Source organism: Pongo pygmaeus, chromosome 13, assembly GCF_028885625.2.
Source record: "Pongo pygmaeus isolate AG05252 chromosome 13, NHGRI_mPonPyg2-v2.0_pri, whole genome shotgun sequence".
NCBI classification, from domain to species: Eukaryota; Metazoa; Chordata; class Mammalia; order Primates; family Hominidae; genus Pongo; species Pongo pygmaeus.
In genome coordinates, this window is record NC_072386.2 from 81,315,619 (window position 1) to 81,337,591 (window position 21,973).

The 21,973-nt window shown below is 47.4% G+C and overlaps 1 protein-coding gene and 1 pseudogene across 16 annotated transcripts in view; one reads left to right on the forward strand and one right to left on the reverse strand.

Moving 5' to 3' along the window:
- SEMA4D (semaphorin 4D) overlaps nucleotides 1-21,973 on the forward strand; it is a 134,403-nt gene that overhangs the window by 10,088 nt on the left and 102,342 nt on the right. The window contains exon 3 of one of the 16 annotated variants that reach the window (XM_054502195.2): nucleotides 10,934-10,999. The exons of 14 other annotated variants lie outside the window; for them this stretch is intronic. The gene's annotated coding sequence lies outside the window, so the exon portion shown is untranslated. Of the gene's footprint in view, nucleotides 1-10,933; nucleotides 11,000-21,973 lie in introns of those variants that run through there. One more of the 16 variants, XM_063649660.1, reaches the window with a different exon arrangement.
- On the reverse strand, nucleotides 11,302-14,235 carry LOC129043510 (ubiquitin-conjugating enzyme E2 variant 1-like; annotated as a pseudogene).

A 21,973-nucleotide genomic window follows, 5' to 3' on the forward strand; every position in this document is an offset into this window, starting at 1 on the left:
GTGTCGATTCTAGATCCTTTGCATTTTCTTATATACTTAAGATCAGTTTGTCAGTTTCTACAGCAAGCCTGCTTGGATTTTGGCTGGAATTGTATTAACTCCGTAGATCAATTTGGGAAAAAACATTGTAACAATATTTGGTCTCTTGACCAATGAGCATGGAATTTCCCTCTATTTTCATCTTCCTTTATTTCTTTCAGCACTGTTTTGTAGTTTTGAGTGTACAGGTCTTGCACATGTTTTATCAGATTTACTCATAAGTGTTTCGTATTCTTATACATGGATTTTAAAAATTTTATTTTCCAGTTGTTAATTGCGATATATAGAAATACAATTGATTTTTTATATTTTTTGTTTATCCTGTGAACTTTGCTAAGTCGCTATTTAAGTAGCTTTTTTTGTAGTCCCTCAAGATCTTTCATATAGATAATTCTGATGATTATGAATAAAGACCGGTTTCTTTCCAGTTAGAATGCCTTTTACTTCTTTTTCTTCTTTTCTTTCACTTCTAGGACTTTCAGTACAATGATTAATAGAAGTGGTAAAAGTGGACATTCTTGCCTGTTCCCAATCTTAGGAAGGAAGAATTTCAAGTTTTGTTGTTGTTAAGTATGATGTTAGGTAAAGATATGAAGTGCCTTTTACAAGGCGGTGGAAGTTTTTTAATTTGTTGAGCGCGTTTATCATGAGTAGGTGTTGAATTTCCTCATATACTTTTTCTGTATCTGTTGAGATGATCATAGGGTTTTTCATTTTTTGTTTGTAAATATGGTGAATTATACTGGTTAACTTTTGAATGTTAGATCATTCTTGCATTTCTGGCACAAATCCCACTTGGTAATTATGTATCTTTTTTATATATTTATTTTATATATTTATATATATATTTATATATTGCTGGATTTGATTTGCTGCAATTTTATTAAGGATATTTGTGGCTATGTCATGAGGGATATCGTTTTCTTTTCTGGTACTATCTTTTGTATTGGTATGAAAGTAAAGTTTGCCCCACACAATGATTTGAGAAGTGGTTCCTCTTACTATTTTTGAATAGTCTTTGTAGGATTGGGCTTCTCTTGCCCTCCCCTTCCCTCCCCTTCCCTTCCCTTTTTGGAGACAAGGTCTCACTATGTTGTCCAGGCTGGAGTGCAGTGGTACAATCATAGCTCAATCATAGCTCACTGCAGCCTTGACTTCCTGGGCTCAAGTGATCTTCCTGCCTCAGCCTCCAGAGTAGCTGGGACTACAAGCATGCGCCACTACGCCTGGCTAATTTTTTTGAATTTTAGCAGAGACAGAGTTTCACTATGATTCCCAGGCTGGCCTCGAACTCCTAACCTCAAGCCATCTTCCCGCTTTGGCCTTCTGAAGTGCTGAGCTTACAGGTGTGAGCCACTGTGCCCAGCCTGTCTGGGGTTTTCTTTATGGAGAAGCTTTTAATTGTGAATTCAATTCCTTAACATAGGACTATGAAGATTTTCTCTTTCTGTTTGAGTCAGTTCTGGTTATTTGTGTGATTTATTGAGCTATAATTTTATATAGAGTGAAATCTTTCCTGTTAAATGTACCATTCTGTGAGTTTTGGTTAATGCATGTGGTTTTGGTAAATATAACCATCACCAAATCAAAGTATGGAAAATTTTCGTAACTCCAAAAATTCCGTCTTATGCCCCTTTGTAGTCAGTTTCCTTTCCCCAGACCTAGCAACCACTGACCTGTTTTCCATCCCTCTAGGCTTTTCCAGAATTTCATATAGAAGGAATTATACAGATTGTAGCCTTTGAGTCTGGCTTCTTTCACTCAGCATAATTGTGCAGGTATTTGAGCAGTAAATAAAGCAATCAGATCGATGTCTCAGGAGTAACTCTGGCATTTCAGAGTGATGAATTGGAAAGACAAAGATTGGAGACAAGGGAAAGAAGTTATGGGACAAGAATGCTAGATGACGTTCATGGTGACCTTGTTATAAATGATATGCCAAACTCTTTCTATCTGTCTCATGGAATTCTGACCACAGTCCTGTAAGACTGGGTCAGTTCTCCCCTCTTGTTTACAGGTGAGAACAGAGAGAATAAGAATGTTATTCTTGAAGCCGCTCAGCCAAGAAGTGGTGAAGCCAGGAGTTGTGATTCGATGCTCTGTACTGAGGTCCAGCATCTAATGCATGCACTAGGAGGTGGCAGTTGGTTAGTGTTTTTTTTTTTGAGATGGAGTTTTGCTCTTGTTGCCCAGGCTGGAGTGCAATGGTGCGATCTCGGCTCGCTGCAACCTCTGCCTCCCAGGTTCAAGCGATTCTCCTGCCTCAGCCTCCCGAGTAGCTAGGATTACAGGCATGCGCCACCATGCCCGGCTAATTTTGTATTTTTAGTAGAGATGGGGTTTCTCCATGTTGGTCAGGCTGGTCTTGAACTCCCGACCTCAGGTGATCCTCCCGTCTTGGCCTCCCAAAGTACTAGGATTACAGGTGTGAGCCACCGTGCCCAGCCCGGTTAATGTTTTAAAGATTTTAAAGGCGCATGTACCCTTTGGCCATTGGAGTCTGAATGAGCTAGACATTTAGTTTATTTAAAGAATCATGAATGTTAAGAAGCATTTATTGAAAAGTGTGTTTCTCAGTGTTTATAAATAGAAAATCCAGATATAACCTGGGCAGCTACTGACAGTGAAATAGTTAGGCAGGATGTGCCATAGTAACATTGGTCACTCTTTAAAAATCTAGTGTAAAATATGCCTAATGAGATGAGAAGTCAGCATAATACATCATGTGTTAAGAACAGTTTGTGAACCAACATGCACGGCAAGGACTTACAATTGCCTAGAAAGCCCTAGACCATGTCCAAAATGCGAGTCAGATGTTTAGTTGATGACCTGCCTTCTGTTTTCTCCTTGGTGCTTGTCTGCATTTCTCTGATTTTCTGCAACAATACTTGTTATGGAAATCACAAAGGAGAAATACAAAGGAAAAGATTGAAAAATGTAGCTCTAGAACACACACACACACCCACACAACATACTACACACATATCCCTCTACCACACACCCAGTACACACACACCAAACACACACATACACATCACACCACACACCCCATACCACACACTACACACATACCCCCCACACCACAAATACCCAGTATACACACATTACACACACACCACACAATACAGCCACACACCACACACCCACCACACAATACATGCACATACCACACCACACAGTCCCCATACCACACACTTCACACATACCTGCCACACCACACACACATAACACACAACACATTCATACACCACATCACATACCACACACACAGCCACCACACTACATACACACACCACACCACACACACACTACATATATACTGCATACATACACCACACATCACACCACGAACACCCCATACTACACACATACCCCACCATGTATACACACACCATACACATACCTCCCCACCCCACACACCCAGGCCGTACACACCACACACACTACACAAACCCACCACGTGGTACATACACATACCATGCCACACACACACACAAAACGCACACAACACACACTGTACACATACACACCACACACACCACACATCAAACCCCACACATAACACCACACAGTCATATGCTGCACGTGCCACAGCACACACAACACACACATACCCCATATGCATCAGAGTCTTGAGAGCTTTGCACACTTTTCCTAGATTGGTCATGCGTGCCTCGTTCCCAGAGCAGGTGGGTGTTTTGCAGCTTGTTCGGCTCCTAAAGGGCACACAGGCAGTGAAGCCGGCCGGCCCCTCACTTGCCTCTCCCAGATGCAGCCCAGCTGCAGGTGGGCCTGCAGGGCGGGGTGGCCGCAACGTCCTCTTTAAGGCTCCAGTTCCTGGGGGAGCCCGGAAGCCCTTCTGTGCCTGCCACCTTGTGCGCAGCCTCAGTGGGGCCCGCCCCCTTCCTTACTGGGGTTGTCCCTCAGTGGTTGTTGGGGGACTGTAGGATTATTAAATGAGATGACTCCTGTAATATCCCTTCTTGCCCACGTTTGAACTGAGACACATGTGGAATTCAGTGTCGTGTTTGAAACCAAGCCTCAGAGAGGTTTCAGTGCATGGACCATACTGCGAAAACATTTTTATTACAATACAAAAGCTTCTTGACCATCAGGAAGCCTGGCTGTGTGGGTGTCTCATGCCTGGCTGGTTTCAGACGATGACAGTGACCCACATGCATTTTATATTGTGAGGCAGCACACACACACACACACACACACGCAGCACACAGATGCACACATGCCACTAAGTTTTGCTCACAACAGCCACTCTTAACTATCTATGACACCCCCTGATATTTTTATTTGATTGTGTTTGTTGAAAAACTGTGTTTGCAACCCCCAGATTGAGAACTACTGACCCCCATGTGACATCTGGCCCTATGTGTAACTGCGTGGAAATGTAAAAATTTTAGCATGAAGTCAATATGTATACACTATGTATTATTATCTTATTTCTCACGTTGGCTGACTTTGACTGTGTACTCCTCTACTGCTTGATTTTCCTCTCAGTGAGGCTAATCCCCACATTTCTGGGGCTGGGCATGCCTTAGAGCCTTCAGCACAGTGCCTACCCCAGGGGCTGGTGTTGGACCGCAAGCCTGAGAACAACAGGGCAGGAAACTGGGTCAAAGCAAAGCTCTTGAGCAGGCGGAATTGGATATCTGGCTTGTCTTTGAATGCTGAGGGCAGTGGCTTGGGTTTCAAATGTGGAATCCTGCAAAGCCGCTGGCCCCCTTGGTCTCGCCTGTAAGCAGCGGCTGCGTCCTGGATGTTCTGTGGGACTGAGGTCTCTCCGTGCAGGGACCTGCCATCCTCATGTTCCAGTTCCTTCCACAAGAGCACGGTTGAAGCAGGGCTTGGTTTTTGCCAGCTTGGCAAAACCAGAGAGGTGGTGAGAAGGCGATTTTTAAAATAGACACCAGTCGCTGCAGGACCTGGAATCAAGCCTTTGGGGAGATGCAGACTCCATTTATTTACAAGTAACCGCTCTGTAACTCCAGCCAGTGGGCACAGGTTTTATTTCAGCTGGAAGAGAGTGTCATTTAATAATTAGCACATTTAGGGCTGCAGAAGGGATAGATGGCTTAGCGCAGACGTCTCGCGGTGGAAATGAAGGAGCCCTGAGAATGCAGACACGCTCTCTCCCCTTTCTCTTTTCTCAGCGAGGAGACCATGCTCAGGCCACAGTGGCATTCTCTAAATAAGTGATGGTGTCATCTGGAGACTTCCACTGAGACATTTTGTGTCAGGACTACTCTGAAGCCTGTTCAAGCACTTACGTTGTAGTTGCTACAGACGGAAAAACACTTTGCCAAGCACAGCCTTATTCATGAATTGTGTCAGGCCAGGAGTCCGTTCCTGCTGGTGTCACCCTCCCCAAACTGCTGGGCTGGGGGCCCTCTCCTTGCTGCTGGAGGAGGCAGAGCGTGCCTCCTGCTGCACAGGAGACATTTGCTACAGTGCAGTTATCCTGAGCTTTGCGGGGCCTTCTGCTGCTGGGGCTAAGAATGGCTGGGAGGCTTCCCTGAGGATTGGAGCTGTTGCTGATGCCTGTGTAAACCCTAACGAGTGTGGCCCGTGCTGTTCTTTGCATTGTGACTCTTCCAAGGGCCTGTCTGATCAGAGCTGACATGAAGAGCAGATTTCATGGTCTGAGACTCTGGCCTTGTGGTTGTCAGAGTGATCCAGGTGTGGCCTGCTTGCTGGCCTTGCTGGTGCACATTCTCTATGGACTTGTCCCAGGAGGGCAGCAGGATACAGCCAGCCAGTGGACGGTGGACATTGCAAGTGCTCTGACCGCTGTGAGCTGGTTGGTCCTCAACTGGTTTTGCTGCCTTCTTCTTAGAGCGGCTGGGTCGGCCCCATGGCCCACTGCTTTGCAGTGGATCCCCTCACTCATCTGGGCGGTGACCCCTCTCCCTGCCTCCTTTCCCCTCTTGGAGTCGAGGGAAGGTCATTGACAGGAAGCAGCAGCGGCAAAGCCCTCTCACCGGGTTTGCTGTTTTCATCTTTCCATCTCCTCCTTCCTTCTGCAGTGAGATATTTGCAGAATTTACTGTGAAGCACACCTAGCCTCAGTGTGCGGCCCTTGAATCTTCACAAATAGAGCCAGCCCTGCGATGCCTGGGAAGAGGAGCAGAGCACAGGGCCCTGGGCCCCCCTGCTCACTACTCCCCAGCTGGTCACAGCGCAGGTTAATCTTGGCTGGCTTGACTCTGCGTGCCTTGGATTCTGCAGCACATCCTCGTGCGTGTCACTCAGCATACGTCTGTGACATTTGGCTTAAGCTCACCCAGGGTCTTCTTCTCTTGCCTTGCCATCTCGTATTCTGGTGTGTGTGTCTGCCACAATTTAGGCACATTTATATCCGCCACGGGTGTCTGCTACCCGCTCGGTTCCAGTTTGAGGCTGTTAGGAATGAGATTTTGAACATCCTTGCACACAGGCTGTGTTTTAGCCTTTTCTTCTCCTTTCAGGACACCAAGGGCCCTCCAGTTCTTATGGCTCCACTTCCTGGGGCAGGTCTTGTCTCCGTGGTGGCACCTATGGTTTAATTTTGTCTCAGACCTCCCATGTGGCACCCTGTTTCCAGTCCTGCTGTGAACCCTCTCCTCTGAGAAGGGGCCCCTGAACCAGCTCCTGCTGCTTGCTGATGGGCCCCGCCTCCCTCGCTGGACCCTTGGGGGTCTCTCCAGCTGTGCCCTCTGTGCATCCCGCCCCACCGCCACCTGCTCACCCAGGCCAGGTGGGCACGTCTCTGTCATTCCTAACATGGTGTTTCTCAGCTTCACAGTTTCTGTCTCTTGCTGCACAGGGTCCACTCAATCTGCTGCCATCTACCCCTCGGAGAGCAGGCAGTGCCTGCCTAGTGTGTCCCAGGTTCTAGGATGGCAGTGAGAGGTTGGGGGTTGGAGGAGAATGGACAAGACGTGTTACTTTTAGCAGGAGAAGGATGTGTGTGTGTACTGATAGGGGATACAGGGGCTTTGAGGGGATCTTGAGGGTGAGGCTGTCCAACAAGGACAGGGCTGAGGTGTTGAAGTCGCAAACACTGAGTTAGAACTCAGAGCAAATCGGAAACAGCTGGTGGCTGAGCTGGGCGAAAACCTGTAGTTGTTTTTAAAACATGGTGGCCAATCTCGCCATTGCTGTCACTGAGATGCAGGGTGTCTGTCCCCTTGCTGTGGATCTGGGTTACCTCCTAACTGCCTTGATTGATGGAATGTGGTGGGTGTGAGGCTGAGTCACCCCCAATGTGGCTTCCCCATTGTTCACCAGGATGCTGGCTCTGGGAGCCCTGTGATGCAAAGGAAGGAGTTGGCCCTTTGGCAGCCATGCTGTGAGGAAGCCCAAGCTCTACGGGCAGCCATGGGAGCTCCAGTGGGCAACCCTGGTATTCAGTCCCCTCCACTCAGGGCCCTGATAAGTGAGGGGACAGGCCTTCCAAGGACTGTAGCTGTAGCCCTTGGTAATTAGGTGTGTCAGCTTTGGTGTCCTTGGACATTGGGGCAGAGATGAGCTGACTGAGGCTGGGGCCCGCTGAGGCTCCTCACCCACAGAATTGGGAGTGTAGTAACATGTTGCAGGCTGCTGAGTTCAGGGTAACATGCAACACAGCAGCAGTGACAGGAACAAAAGTGGTGGCAGCCCAAGGAGGGGGAAGGAAGGGCCTTGGGGTGGGGTGGGGGATGAGGGGGCCTAGGACTCAGGTTTTGGGTGGGAGAGTGGAGTGTGAACAAGAGGAAGACCCCTAACAAGGGTGCAGTGAGAATGATTCATTTCATCTCATCCCACACATTTTCATAGTCCGTGTATTGGGGGCTTTCTTGCTTTCTCTGTAAATGAACCATGAAGGAAACAATCCCTTTTCATAGGCGCACAGGGGATATAGGGATGAATGTCTTGTAGCTGCCATAAAAAGTACCACACACTGGGTGGTTTCCAACAACAGAAATTTATTCTCCCAGTTCTGGAGGTCAGAAGTAAAAATCAAGGTGTCAGCAGGGCCACGCTCCCCTGAGGTTCTAGGGGGGCCTCCGTCCTGCCTCTTCCCTCTTGTGTGGCCCCAGTGTCCCTTGGCTTGTGACACATTGCTCCAGTCTCTGCTCTAACATCATGTGGCTTCTGCGTCTGTCTTTCCCTCTGAGTGTATCTATAAGGACACTTGTCCCTGGATTTAGGGCCCACTCAGATAACCCAGGGAGATCTCATCCTGAGATTCTTACTTACATCTAGAAAGACCCTTTTTGCAAACAAGATTGCATCTCTTCAACCTGTTACAGCACACAAGAAGGCAATTGAAATACTGTGCGGGCTGAGCTGGTGGCCCTGGTGGGCGGAGACAGGGCTGGCAGGCTTTCACCTTCTCCAGGATATATTTCAGCAGGGCTTTATCAGCAGGAAAATGGAAACCACGGCTGCTTTTTGCCTTTGTGGGGAGCTGTAGAAATAAGAGTACGGTGGAAACTCTCTGCTTTGTAAAATAACTTCATGTTGACTCAGAGGGGAAACAGGAAAGGTGCCTTCTATCTTTTTTATGCGAGTTTTTCTCTCTGTCGGTGGGGCCTTTGCTTTTAAGGAGTGTTTCTACAAGAATGCTTGTTGGATATTTAGTGTGAACAGGAAGTAAGATGTGCTGACTAACTTTTCCATTATTTTAATGGCATTTTTATTGCTCAGAAAACGAAGATAAAGCAAAGAGTGAAAGCTTTCATTGTGCTGGGTAAATGCCATTAACAACCTGCCTTTCTGAGTTTTTTTCTCTGCGATTTTCAGATGCACACACATGCGTGCATGCATAAGTACACACACATCCATAGAGGGGGTGTTTCCCCAAAGCCGCGGTCATGCCACGCAGAGGTATGCACCTTGCTTTATTCGCTCACCACTGTGTCATAGATGTGTATGTTCTGCAGTGTGCTGCGAAGCCGTGTGTGCCCTTGTGTGTGCCGTGTGTCCCTGGGGCCTTCAGTGGAAGTCTCTCCAGTCTGCCACACCCTTGACTGTTTTCCTTGGTGTACATACTCTTGTCAAGGCATTGATTAGCAGGACATGTGATGGCCCCTGTGAATGGTGGAGCCCAGAAAAAGAAATTGGCAGTGTTTGTAGTAGGCCGTGTGTGTGTGGGGGGGGGGGAGGTGCATGCATGTGTTTATGCGAATGTGTGTGAGCATTTATGTGTGTGTACGTGCATGTACCTTGTGCATGTATGCATGTGTGTGTGAGTGCCTGCCTGCACATGTGTGCTCATAGGTTCCAGAATAGCAGTGCACAGCATGCTGGAAGTCTGCATTCTGGGAGAGTTTCTTGGATTTAGGAGTCTCTTCTCATTAGGAGGCTTACTAAACTTATTTTACGGAAGTCTTAGTTGTATTTTTAGCCAAAAGTTAAAACTCACCCCACTCTCCTCCATGCCTCCAGCTTGTCTAAAGTGAAATGGCCTGGGGAGAATTTGACATGGTAGTACAGTGATGTGGTGTGTTTCTCTGGGGTCAGATATGTCGGCTCTCCTATCCCTGGACAGGTCAGCCCAGTATCCCAGCCAAATACTGTGTATGTGCCTAGATCCTTCAAGGCATGACTTTTTGTTGGTGCCATGTGGTCATGGGGGCTTCCTTCCGCAGTCAGGTTCTGCTCCGAAGTGGGGATTGGAGGCATCTCTGGAGCCTGGTGTGATACCTTTGCCATGTCCCTGATTGATTGTGTCGGTCAGGGTCCTCCAGAGAAATGAAACTAATGGGTGCGTGCATGTGTATGCGTGTGTAGACATTACAAGGAATTGGCTCACCTGATTGTGGAGATGCTACGAGTCTAAAATATACAGCAGGCTGGAGACCCAGAGAAGAATTGCAGCTCAATGGAAGGCTGTCTGGAGGCAGAACTTTCTGCTCTTCTCCTTGGGGGAGGTCAGCCTGTGCTATTCATGCCTTCAGCTGATTGGATAAGGTCCACCCTCATTACAGAGGGTCATTTGCTTTACTCAAAGCCTCTGCTTTAAATGTTGATCTCATTAAAAAAAAGTAATACCTCCACAGAAGTATCAAGAATAATGATTGGCCAGATATCTGGGTACTGTGGCACAGCCAAGTTGACATGTGACATCAGCCATCACACTGGTCAGTGCTCCCCAGTGCACAGGCCCTGTGGCATGCTGTGTTTTAGAAACCAGTGTGGGCCCTAGGTAAGGTGTGTGAGCTTGCTCAAGGTGTATTGTATGAAGGTGTTGCCCTGCTCCCAGAAGCCTGCCCCAGAGCAGGCAGGGCTTGTTATTCTTGCCCAGAGATCATCGGGCCAGCATGCAGTGGCCGAAGGTTGGCACTTCTCACATTCTAATGGCACCAGGAGCGAGGTCCGGGGCCTTGTGCAAGCTGCGCTCACACCTCAGCTGACCTTCTGCTTCTTAGGACGGTTGCTTCATTCCAGTCACCACTGGCCCCATATTTAAGCATCAGTAATACCTTAGGTGCCTCTGGGGACCATTCCTGTTGTCCTCCTTCCAAAAACTGCTTCATTTTCCTTCAAAATGTGACATGGCTTGGACATGCTAGAGGCGTTTATTAGCAGAAAGCCTGGGAGCTCTGCCTCCATGATATTTTCTTTTTCTGGGAAAAAAAATATTTGTGCAAGCCATGGTCATATCATTGTTTCCCGCTCTCTGTGAGCCTGCTGACATTGGCCTCCCGTGTGCCTGGCGTGCTCTTATCAGACCTGTGTGCCATCCTGTGAATTCTGCCGTAAACAGTCACAGTGAGGCAGGAGAAACACAGCCTGGTGGTCCACGGCAGGCTTGGTCTGGACTGGATGGGGGCTGCCTGATGGATCAGTAGGGGAATGCAGAGGGGTGCCAGCTCCAGGACTGGTAAAGGTGGCTCTTCTCTTCCTTTTCCATCAGGTGCAATGTTGGAGTGAATGAATGATTGATGGGTGAACAAGTGAGAGAGTGGAGCTGGTCACAGAGGTAGGAGGGACTCAGGTCACTGGCCGTGTGGTGGGAGTGGGGAGCTGAGCCCATGCCAAGGCTGTGACCCATGGGCCGGTCCTGGTGTGGTTGGGTGGCAGGAGTGGGTGTTTGTTCCTGGGACTGGTGGTCAGCATGTGTCCCCTTCCCTGCTTCTCGCTGGCTGAGGCTCAGGATCTGGGGACCCAGCAGGCCCCTTCTGGCTCCCAGGTGGGTGGGGACATGGGTCTCAGTCCCACCTGCTTTCAGGCCCTTGGGGCTTCCTACCCAGCCTCTGTGACATTGGTTCTCACAAAGCTAGGTCATTCCTGGCAGCCCAGGATGGCCTCTAGGTTGTGGCTGGTCTGTCCTCCGGCTGCAGGTTCTGCAGGTTCTTTCTCATCCTGCACCTCGACCCTTTTCCCCAGGAGAGCCTCCTCCGGGGTGGGCCCGGAGCTGGGGAGAAAGAGGGGTCTGGTGACCACATGGTGCCAGCAGGGCAGCTGTGAAACCCTCCCTGTATCCCCAGGCACCCTCCTCAGGTTCTAAAGCCAGAGCTGCTGCTCTCAGAAGTGCTTTCTGGGACTTTTCAGGGTGAGACACCAGGGGCCTCCGCAGCAGGGACCCCTATTGCAGGGGCTGACAGTCACAGACTTGAGAGCAGAGTCTCCAGTCTTGAACCCAGCTTGGCCTTTCTCTACGGAAAGGCTTGGCCAGGAGGAACGTGGTGGTGTGGGAAGAATCTGTCTGGCTTTTTTCTCTTCTTTGAGGGACATATGTCTGTCAGGCAGAAGCTGACATGTGTCTGTCAAGCTACATGTGTCTGTAGCTTGGGGAAGAGTGGCTTAATATTTTATGTTTTAGCCCTTGTCCTCTTCCAGGGTGGGCTTGAAAACGATAATGAAGTGTACACACTGAAAAAATAAAAATCACACACGGGTTCTGAAGCTCAGTTGGGTTCTGCAGGTGAGTTTTAGTGCTTCTAGTCATAGAGAGAGAAACTCATGTAAATGCAGTTTACACAGGCTATTTAGTTGCTGCTTTCATCTGTGTATACAAAGGAACATAGCTAGTAATTAAGAACATGGAGGCATTTGGATCTGTTTATATTTTATTTGTCCACTGTAATCTTTGTGATGTTCTTATTTGGATTCGAATACTGGTGATTGCTAAACTCAAGCACAAACACAGGGTTTAAGCGAAGGTTAATTATGGCTAAAATGCTTGCGATGCACAGGGCTGGGTAAATGAGTCAGGCTGTGTTTATCTTCGGGGTTTATTGGTGCCAGGTGTCTAGAAGCAGCAGTTTGGATTTGGACATCTTTGGAGGGAGATTTCTTGGCAACCAAAGGGGGAGGTGGGAGGACTTGAGCCCAGAACTTGGTACCATGCATCAGCAGAGTCCCTGGAACTCCTTTGGGCTGGGATGGGGACCGTGAAGACAGCCTTCAGGGAACCCAGAGTGCTGCTGTGGGCATGGTACCCATCTTCTCTCTGCCTTACTTCTCTGGGGGATGCCTGGGGAGGACCTGAGAAAGGGGACTCAAATTTCTGTCACTGTTTGACCAGCCTGGAGTCTCTGTAGCCCTCTGTCTGCCCTCACTTCTTTCTTCTTTCTGGTTTTGTTTTCGTTTGTTTTGTTTTGTTTTTTTGAGATGGAGTGCATTGCCCAGGCTGGAGTGCAGTGGCACAATCTCGGCTCACTGCAACCTCTGCTTCCAAGGCTCAAGCGATTCTCCTGCCTCAGCCTCCCAAGTAGCTGGGATGTGCCACCATGCCTGGCTAATTTTTGTATTTTTAGTAGAGACGAGGTTTCACCATGTTGGGCAGGCTGGTCTCAAACTCCTGACCTCAGGTGATCCACCTGCCTCGGCCTCCCAAAGTACTGGGATTACAGGCATGAGGCACCGTGCCCGGCCATTTGTTTTTGAGACAGGGTCTCATTTTGTCACCCAGGCTGACTCCCTGCAACCTTGAACTTCAGTCCTCCCATGTCAGCCTCCTGAGTAGCTGGGACCACAGGTGTGCACCACCATGCCTGGCTAGTTTTTAAATTTTTAGTCTACTAAAACCTCATCTAGACCTCTGGATGAGGTCTTGCTGTGTTGCCTAGGATGGTCTCAAACTCTGGGACTCAAGCAATCCTCCTGCCTCGGCCTCCTAAAGTGCTGGAATTACAGGCGTGAGACCCTGTGCCCGGCCTTCGCTTCTTTTTAAGGTTCGGGTCAGCTCCGAAAGGAGCACTGCTTGCTCAGGCCTAGAATGTTTTGTTGTTGTTGTAGTTATAGCACAACTTACATATTTCAAAATGTAGTATCATTTACAGTATCTTAGGAAAAGTGGCAGATATCTTACAGTATCTTAAGATAAGTTGAATGAGCACTTCCTTTCCAATACTTTATTTGTTGAGACAGGGTCTTGCTCTGTTGCCCAGGTGGGAGTGCAGTGTCAGCTTACTGCAACTTCAACCTCCTGGGCTCAAGCGATCCTCCCACCTCAGCCTCCTGAGTAGCTGGGACCACAGGCATGTGCCACCACACTTGGCTAATTTTTTTACATTTTTTATAGAGATGGGGTCTCACTATGTTGCCCAGGCTGGTCTCAAACCCCTGGGCTCAAGCACTCCTCTCATCTCAGCCTCCCAAAATGCTGGGATTACAGATGTGAGCCACCATGGCTGGCCCTCTCCAGTACTTTGAGGTCTACAAGATGTATCTAGAAAATTTACTACTGTGGGAAATGAAGACTACTTAAGTTGAATGAGGGAAAAGGGAAAGGGCCTGGGGTTTTTCCTTTTGATTGACTTGTAACATTGGCCTTCACGTAGCTGAGGAAGTTTTATATATTCCATAGACATCATTAAGCACTGACATCATTAGGCCCAAAGCTCTTGCAGGACATCTTTGAATGCTATATGAATTCTGCCGTTTTGCTAGCGGTGATTTGGTTCTTGGGTCCACCATGCCATTAGGACTGTTGACTCCACTCAAATTAATTTTTGTCACAAATCTTACAAAAGGGGGTGCTTTTCGGTGTTTAGGTCCACATTCTATTTTAAGGCTGTATATTTGGCTTTCATAAATTGTTCTTGGACGCCCAGTGATCATTCCTGTCCATCTTGTAAATGTCCTGTCTCCATCATCTTCTCAATCCCAGCTAACTTTGCCAACTCATCCTCCTTTCTGGCCTTCATCGAGTTCTTACAACAGTCAGAAATTGCAAAGGACTTTTACTCCCCAGCCCTTGGTGGCTGCCATCTTGTGTTCTTCACCCCCTACTAGTGACTTCAGCCTTGGGATGTGTTTTACTTACTTTTCAGTTGCCTCTTGTGGGAAGCAAAGAGCATGACTCTTTTAAAGTCAAAAGGATTGTGCAAATTGACCCAGGACCTCTGTTTCACATTTAATCACAGAATTAGAAGCCCCTATTCCTGTGTGCACCTAAGTGGGCGTGCACCCAAGCTGGCGTGCACCTCAGCCTGTATGCAGCTGAGCTGGCATGCACCTCAGCCTGTATGTAGCCGAGCTGGCGTGCACCTGAGCTGGCATGCACCTCAGCCTGTATGTAGCCGAGCTGGCGTGCACCTGAGCTGGCATGCACCTCAGCCTGTATGCACCTGAGCCAGCGTGCACCCTATCTGGCTTGCACCTCAACCTATATGCACCTGAGTTGGCATGCACCTGAGCTGGCATGCACCTCATCCTGTATGCAGCTGAGCTGGCATGCACCTCAGCCTGTATGCAGCTGAGCTGGCATGCACCTGAGCTGGCATGCACCTCAGCCTGTATGCACCTGAGCCAGTGTGCACCCTATCTGGCGTGCACCTCAGCCTATATGCACCTGAGTTGGCGTGCACCTGAGCTGACATGCACCTCAGCCTGTATGCAGCTGAGCCAGCGTGCACCTGAGCTGGCATGCACCTGAGCCGGCATGCACCTGAGCCAGTGTGCACCCTATCTGGCATGCACCTCAGCCTATATGCATCTGAGTTGGTGTGCACCTGAGCTGGCATGCACCTCAGCCTGTATGCAGCTGAGCCAGCATGCACCTGAGCTGGCATGCACCTGAGCCGGCATGCACCTGAGCCGGCATGCACCTGAGCCAGTGTGTATGATAAAGATTGTGAACATCTGACATGAAGTACAGCAAGCTGTTGACAGTGATGTTATCTGGAGAGTGTGGTGGGGAGAGACTTTTGCTTTTTGCTTTTTGAACTTCTTTTATTGTTTTATTTTTATACAAATACAATTTTCTAAATCTATTCTTGTGGAAGAACATGAGTTTTTACAATTGTGGTAAAATAAACATAAAATTGATCATTTTAACCATGTTTAAGGGTATAGTTTAGTGGCATTAAGTACATCCATATTGTTGGGCAGCCATCACCACCCTCCATCTCCTGAGGTTTTTCATCATCCCAAACGGAAACTCTGTACCCATTAAATAACTCCCCAGCCCTGATTCCCCTTTCTGTCGCTGTGACTGACTACTCTAGGGACCTCCTATAAGTGGAATCACGCAGTGTTTGTCCTTTTGTGTCTGGCTAAAAATAAAGGTATTTTAAAAGACATTTCAATCAAATTGGTGCAGTCATTTTCTTTTGTTTTTCCTTTTCCTTTACTTTTAAAATTAATACACAGTAAGAATGATTATCTCAGTGTGCATTTCTGTGAGTTTTAAGACATGTGCAGATGGTGTAACCACCACCACAGTTAGAATACAGAGAAATTCTATCCTCCAACAAAACTCCCCGTACCATCCCTTTATATTCACCTCCCTCACAATCACTTATAACTGCTGAGCTACTCTTTGTTCCTATAGTTTACCTTTTCAAGAATGTCATATAATGGAACCACGCAGTACATAGCCTTTTGAGATTGGCTTCTTTCACTCACCACAGTGCCGTTGAGGCTCATTCCAGCTGTTGCAGGTATGAATAGTTTGGTTTTTTTTTGTCCCTCAGTAAGTCCATTGTTTGAACAGAGCTGCTGTAAACATTTGTGTATGAGCTTTTCTGTGAACATGCGGTTTCATTTACTTTTGATAAATGTCCAGAAGTGGGATTGCTGGGTCATATGGTCCGTGTGTGTTTATCCTTATAAGAAACTGCCCAAATCTTTTCTAGTGTGGCGGTACCATATTACAGTCTCACCAGCCACATCACTGTGTACCCTTACCGGCACCTGGTATTGTTAAGTTTTTTTCTTAAGCCATTCTAATGTGTATATAATGTGCTCATTGTGGTTTTAATTGCATTTCCTAGCGGCTAATGATGTAAAACATCTTTTCATGTGCTAATCTGCCATCTGTGTATCCTCTTTGGTGAAGTATCTGTTGAAGTCTTGCTCATATTTTAATTGAGTTGTTTATTTTCTTGATATTGAGTTTTGAGACTTCTTTATATATTCTAAATACAAGTTCTTTGTCAGATATGTGATTTGCAAATATTTTCTCTCAATCTTTAGCTTGCCTTTTAATTCTTTTAACAGCATCTTTCACAGAGCCAACCATTTTAATTTTGATGCAGTTCACTTTATCAATTTCCCAAATGTTGATAGAATCCATAGAAATATGACCACTTTTATGTTGTTGATCTTGGACCCTCTGACTTTGCTTAACCTCACTTATTAGTTCTAAGAGCTTTTTTGTACAAAAAGAAATCCTTGGAATTTTCTACATAGGCAGTCATGCTGTCTGTGAATAGTCCATTTTATTTCATTCTTTTCAATTTGTGTGCCTTTCCTTTCTTTTTCTTGCCCTGTTTCTTTAGCCAAGACTTCTGGTGCAATGTTGAGAAGTAGTGAGAGCACATCCTTGCCTTGCTTCCGACTTTGGGTAAAGGCATCTGTCTGTCACCATGAAGTATGATGTTAGCTGTGAGTTTTCCATAGATGCCCTTTGTCAGGCTGAGAGAGTTCTCTTCTAGGTTTAGTTTGCTGAGAGCTTTTATCATGAATGGATGTTGAATTTTTTAAATGCATTTTCTATATAAATCGATATGCCTGTGTGCTTTTACTTCTGTGAGTAGGTGGCTTGCATTTATTGATTTTTGAACACTGAGTCAATTTGGTGTTTTGGAATCAACTCCCTTGGGCTGTGGTGCATTATTTTTACATATTACTGGATTCAGTTTGCTAATATTTGGTTGAGGATTTTTGCATCTGTGTTCATGAAGGGTATTGTCCTATAGTCTTCTTGTACTGTCTTTTTCTGGATTTGCTGTCAGGATAGTGCTGGCCTCATTTAAGTTGGGAAATGTTTTTTCCTCTTCTATTTTCTGGAAGAGAGTGTGTGTAATTGTTGTTAGGTTCCTTACATGTTTGGTAGAATTTGCCAATAAAACTATCTCTGAGCCTTTTCAGATGTCTTTTTCAGAAGGTATTTAACTACATATTCTATTTCTTTCCTGTTTATAGTATTGCTCAGGTATCTATTTCATCTGGTGTGAATTTTGGTGGTTGGTTGTTATTGAGAAATTTGATCATTTCCTCTAAGTTGTTGACTCTTTGTGCACGGAGTTGTTTGCCGTGTTCCTTTTTAATGTCTATGGGGTCTGTAGTGATAACATTTCCTTCTTTCCTGATATTGAGAATTGGGAATGTATTAACATATGAGGACCTCAGAGCCAGTGTTTTAAATGCAGCCTCTGTGTGGAACCAGTCTAATCAGGACTGTAGTCTGTAGTCCTAGGTATTACCAGATTCTTATGGGGCTGGATTCCCTTGGATTACATGGTACGCCTTGGGGAACAGCAAATGAGGTGCCTCAGGAGGGACATTAAGGCTTTTAAGCCCTGGGGTAGCCTTTGGTGCCTGAGTGGTGAGTTAATAGGAGCTACCCCAGTGACCTGCAGGACTTCAGTGTCTCTAGAAGTTTCAGATTGCTGCCCCCGAGCATTACACAAGCATTACACGCCGGGAGAACCTGGGCAGCCTTATACCAGAGTGAGAAGAAACCCGCAGCCGCTACTTAGAGGGAGGTTGAGATTTTCACCACTTTTCCAGAGTGTTTGAGGTGATTATTCTGAGTGGCGTGTTAATAGGTACTGATTTATTTATGTTTTGTTTATTTCCAATAAAGGCCACAAATTAGCCTGTTTGAAAAACCCCCAAAAAATAAGGCCAAAAGGAGTGGTACGTTTTTAGTGTGATGTTTAAGCAGAGATTGCTTTGCCGTCACTTTTCATTTGGTGAGTCAGGGACTGAAGACAGTTGACAGTGTGTCCTTCTGAACGCTCTGTTGTCAGCTTTCATCTTAGGTCATAAAGTAGACATTTTTTCATTGATGGACTTTGGGGAATTTGGTTCCTGACCCTGATATTGTGGCATCTTCCTATGTGAGGGAAAAGGTCACAGTTTTGTAGTGGTTCTTCAAGTGAGATTAGTTTTGCTTCACTTAATTAAAAAATCTGTGTCATGCTGGGGTTTAAAATAGAGTGATTTATGAGCAATAGAAAGAAAATAGGTTTCTGCAAATGTGGAGGGTTTGGAAATACCTGTTGCAGGTGGAGTGGAGTGGGGTTCTGTGCAACCCCTGGAGCCATCCTACGGCGCTGAGTTTTCTCAGTGATCAAAGTCGTTTGGATGAGTAGGCCTGACACCACGACTACCCTAGTCTCTTGATGTCTTCTCGCAAATGATTCTCTTTGGACAGGCTGGCTCTCTTTCTGCTGCGTAGGCATAAAGGTTACACATCTTTCTGATGTGTAACGTAGGCATAAACGGCTGGCTAAGCACCTCCAGCCCTGGGAGAGCCCTTGGGGCTGGGAGGGCTGCTCTCAAAGCCTGAGGCTGTGGGACGTGCCACTGCCAGCTCTCCCTGCTTCTGCTGTGGGCATATCCTTGCAGCAATTTATAAGAATCATGAGGCTGGGCGTGGTGGCTCACATCTGTAATCCCAGCACTTTGGGAGGCTGAGGCAGGTGGATCACAAGGTCAGAAGTTCAAGACCAGCCTGACCAACATGGTGAAATCCTGTCTCTACTAAAAATACAAAATTAGCTGGGTGTGATGGTGTGCACCTATAATCCCAGCTACTTGGGAGGCTGAGGCAGGAGAATCTCTTGAACCTGAGAGGCAGAGGTTGCAGTAAGCTGAGATCGTACCACTGCACTCCAGCCTGGGCAACAGAGTGAGATTCTGTCTCAAAAAAAAAAAAAAAAGAATCATGTGCTCCCAGGTGTGGTTCCCCCTCCCCCGCCCCCCCGTATTAAACAAATAACACATTTACTGTAAGAAGTTCAGGTAACTCAAAAGAGGAGAATGAACTCAACTCCTCCATCATGTATGTCCTTGTGTAACTGATGGCCCTAGTCTCCTTTGGGGCTGAATTGTAGGAACTGGATGGCTGTGAGCTCAAAGGATGCTGTGGTATAGGGACCTCGGAAGGAGCATCAGATGTGTGTGTTTTCACAAGGTCATCCAGGTTCTACGGTGTGAGGAGCCGGGAAGCTGGGGACGTGAGGACATGAGGAGAAGGGTGGGCACGTGCTCATACCAGGGCAAGGGCCGTGTACCCATGTCCTTGTGTGGCCACCAGGAAGGAGGCAGGCATGATACACAAGCTGGGACAGGAGTGCCCACATCTAGTCATGGAAACTTTTCAGCCTGAACAACAAGGGGGACAGCCCCCGTTAACTTCACACATGGGACTGTGAATGCTGCAGATGAATAATTCAGTTTCTTTCTGGGAGGTTGGTGACATTTTCGTTTCTGCTCTGGTTGCTTGTAAAAGAGTAACAGGGCCTTTTTTGGGCCTTGCGTTCTGGAGCTGGTGGCTCAGAAACTTCTTGTTATAGAGTAACAAGACCACTGTGGGGAGGGAGCAGCATCCTTGAAGGAGGCTCCAATAATGACATCAGGCTCGTATTGGTCATCGTCATGTGTACTCCGAGGTGAATGCTTGTGACCTGGTAGCCACCTCCCTGCTGCATACAAGGACAGAACTCACCGGAAACACAGTCCATGTAGGCTGCAGACCACGTTTCCACGTGCTGGGTTTGGGTAATAATTACTGTGTACTAATTGCAGTGGAAAAGTGGAGTTGGCTGTGCCTTGAGAGTGTGCACATGCGGGTGAGTGATGCTTCTAGAGCATGACCTTGTGCACACGGGGGCTGTCTGCTCCCTCGATGATGCACTGTGTATGGTCCGGACGGAAAGGTCACTCACAGAGGTCATGGGCAGCCCTCGGTACGTATGGAGAGCAGTCAAGCATGTGTTCACCTGGCCTGTGAGTGTTAGCGTGTCCCAGGTGTTGTAGGTGTGGATGCCTGGGGAAAGCCGGAAGGGAAAGGCCCCAGGCAGCCCTCTGTCTAAGGTTGTGGATTCTTAGAGGTGTTTGAGGAGCCCGGAAAGAATTCTAGATTGGCAGAAAGAAAAGGCGTTTCTGAAAATGAGTCTGCATCACTGCGTGGGAACTCAGAGCGGAGTGATCACCCTATTTTTTGTACAAGTCAGGGGAAATTATGTTTGTGTGTGTCATTGAGCATTTCGTGTGCCTGATCCCTTGGTGTGTGCCCCAGCAGCTGTGGCACTGTGCTACAGAAGCCCTTAGCCAGCCCAGGGCTGCAAACTGCCTGGCATGCACCCTGTGTGGTCCTGCCCCTCCAGGGTGCCTTGGACACCTCAGCTTCTCACTCTGTCACATGGTGGACCATCTCCTCAAGCCCCAGTGCTCCAGTGAGCCCACCTTCCCCCTTGCCTCCAAGAAATGCAGGAGTCACTCCTGACACCATCTCCAGACACGCCTTATTCTGCAGCATCACCTTTGCCATCGGCTAAAGCTGGTTTCCTCCTAAACCTGTGGACTCCATCTTCTCCTCATTCCACCTTGGACTTGGGCATATGCAGCCTTTGAATGGAGCACTGGGGCCACCCAGGGCTCGCCTATCTTTGTACAGCTCTGTAAGTCATAGATATCTGAAGGCAATGCAAATAATCCTTGTCCCTAGACGTGCAAATGGGTTCAGCCTCCTGGAGAGACAATTGACTCCCCATGGAAAAGGCTGGTATTGTGTCCGTTGGAAATTCATGTGAATATTCTTTTATCTGTATTATTTTTTTCTTGAGGTGAAATTCACATAACATAAAGTTAATCATATTAAAGTGAATAGTTCCATGGCAGTTAGTACATTCGCAGTGTTGTGCAACCTCTAGCTCCAAGACATTTCCAGCACCCCAAAAGGAAGCCCCCTGATTATCAATCCATCATGGCCCAATCCATCCCCATTCCCCCAGCCAACTCCATGTCTTTTTGTGATTCTTTGACTTCTCCTCTAAAGGGATTGTGACACCTTCTTGGTTCTCTTGTGAGTGATGATTTAATAATGTTTTTAACACATGGTCATTTTTTTTAAGTGACCCGTTAGCCATCACCCCTGGGCTGAGTGGCCAGCAGTCTCACCGGATGGATGCTGCTGGTTTCCTGGGGACTTAGGCCCCTCTTGTCTGTTCTCTGCAAGATGCACCGGACTAAGGGCTCTTTTTAAAGTGAGAATCTGGTCATGGAGGGCAAGGAGGAACATTCTGTGGGCGGGTCTTCCCAGTCTTGTCTGTGGGTCTGAGCCAGCATGAGAGGCTCTTGGGTGATATGTAGAAATGTGCCCCCTTCCTGGGCTGGCCCTCTTTGCCCTTGACAGGTTGGTCAGTGAGTATTGGTTAATTATTGTGTGCTCAGTGCTTTGTAAAGCATGCGAGATGTTTATAGCTATAGAGAGGACGTGGTGTCAAAAACAGAGATGCATCCAAATAAAGCAAGCAAGCTAATATAATTTAGAGCCAGCATATGCTTGCATTAGAGATGTCACCGTGGGCTGAGCAGAGCAGGACCCTCGCCCTGGGGGTGCTCTCCGCACCCTCCCCCCTACACCCTGTGGTAACTCAGGCTTATCCAGCCCTCTCCAGGAGGCTGAGGACCCCTGCAACCCCGCCCATTTCCTAATGGACCCAAAGAATGAGGATGTGGTTTTTGTCTAGTACTCACCTCTCTGATGGTT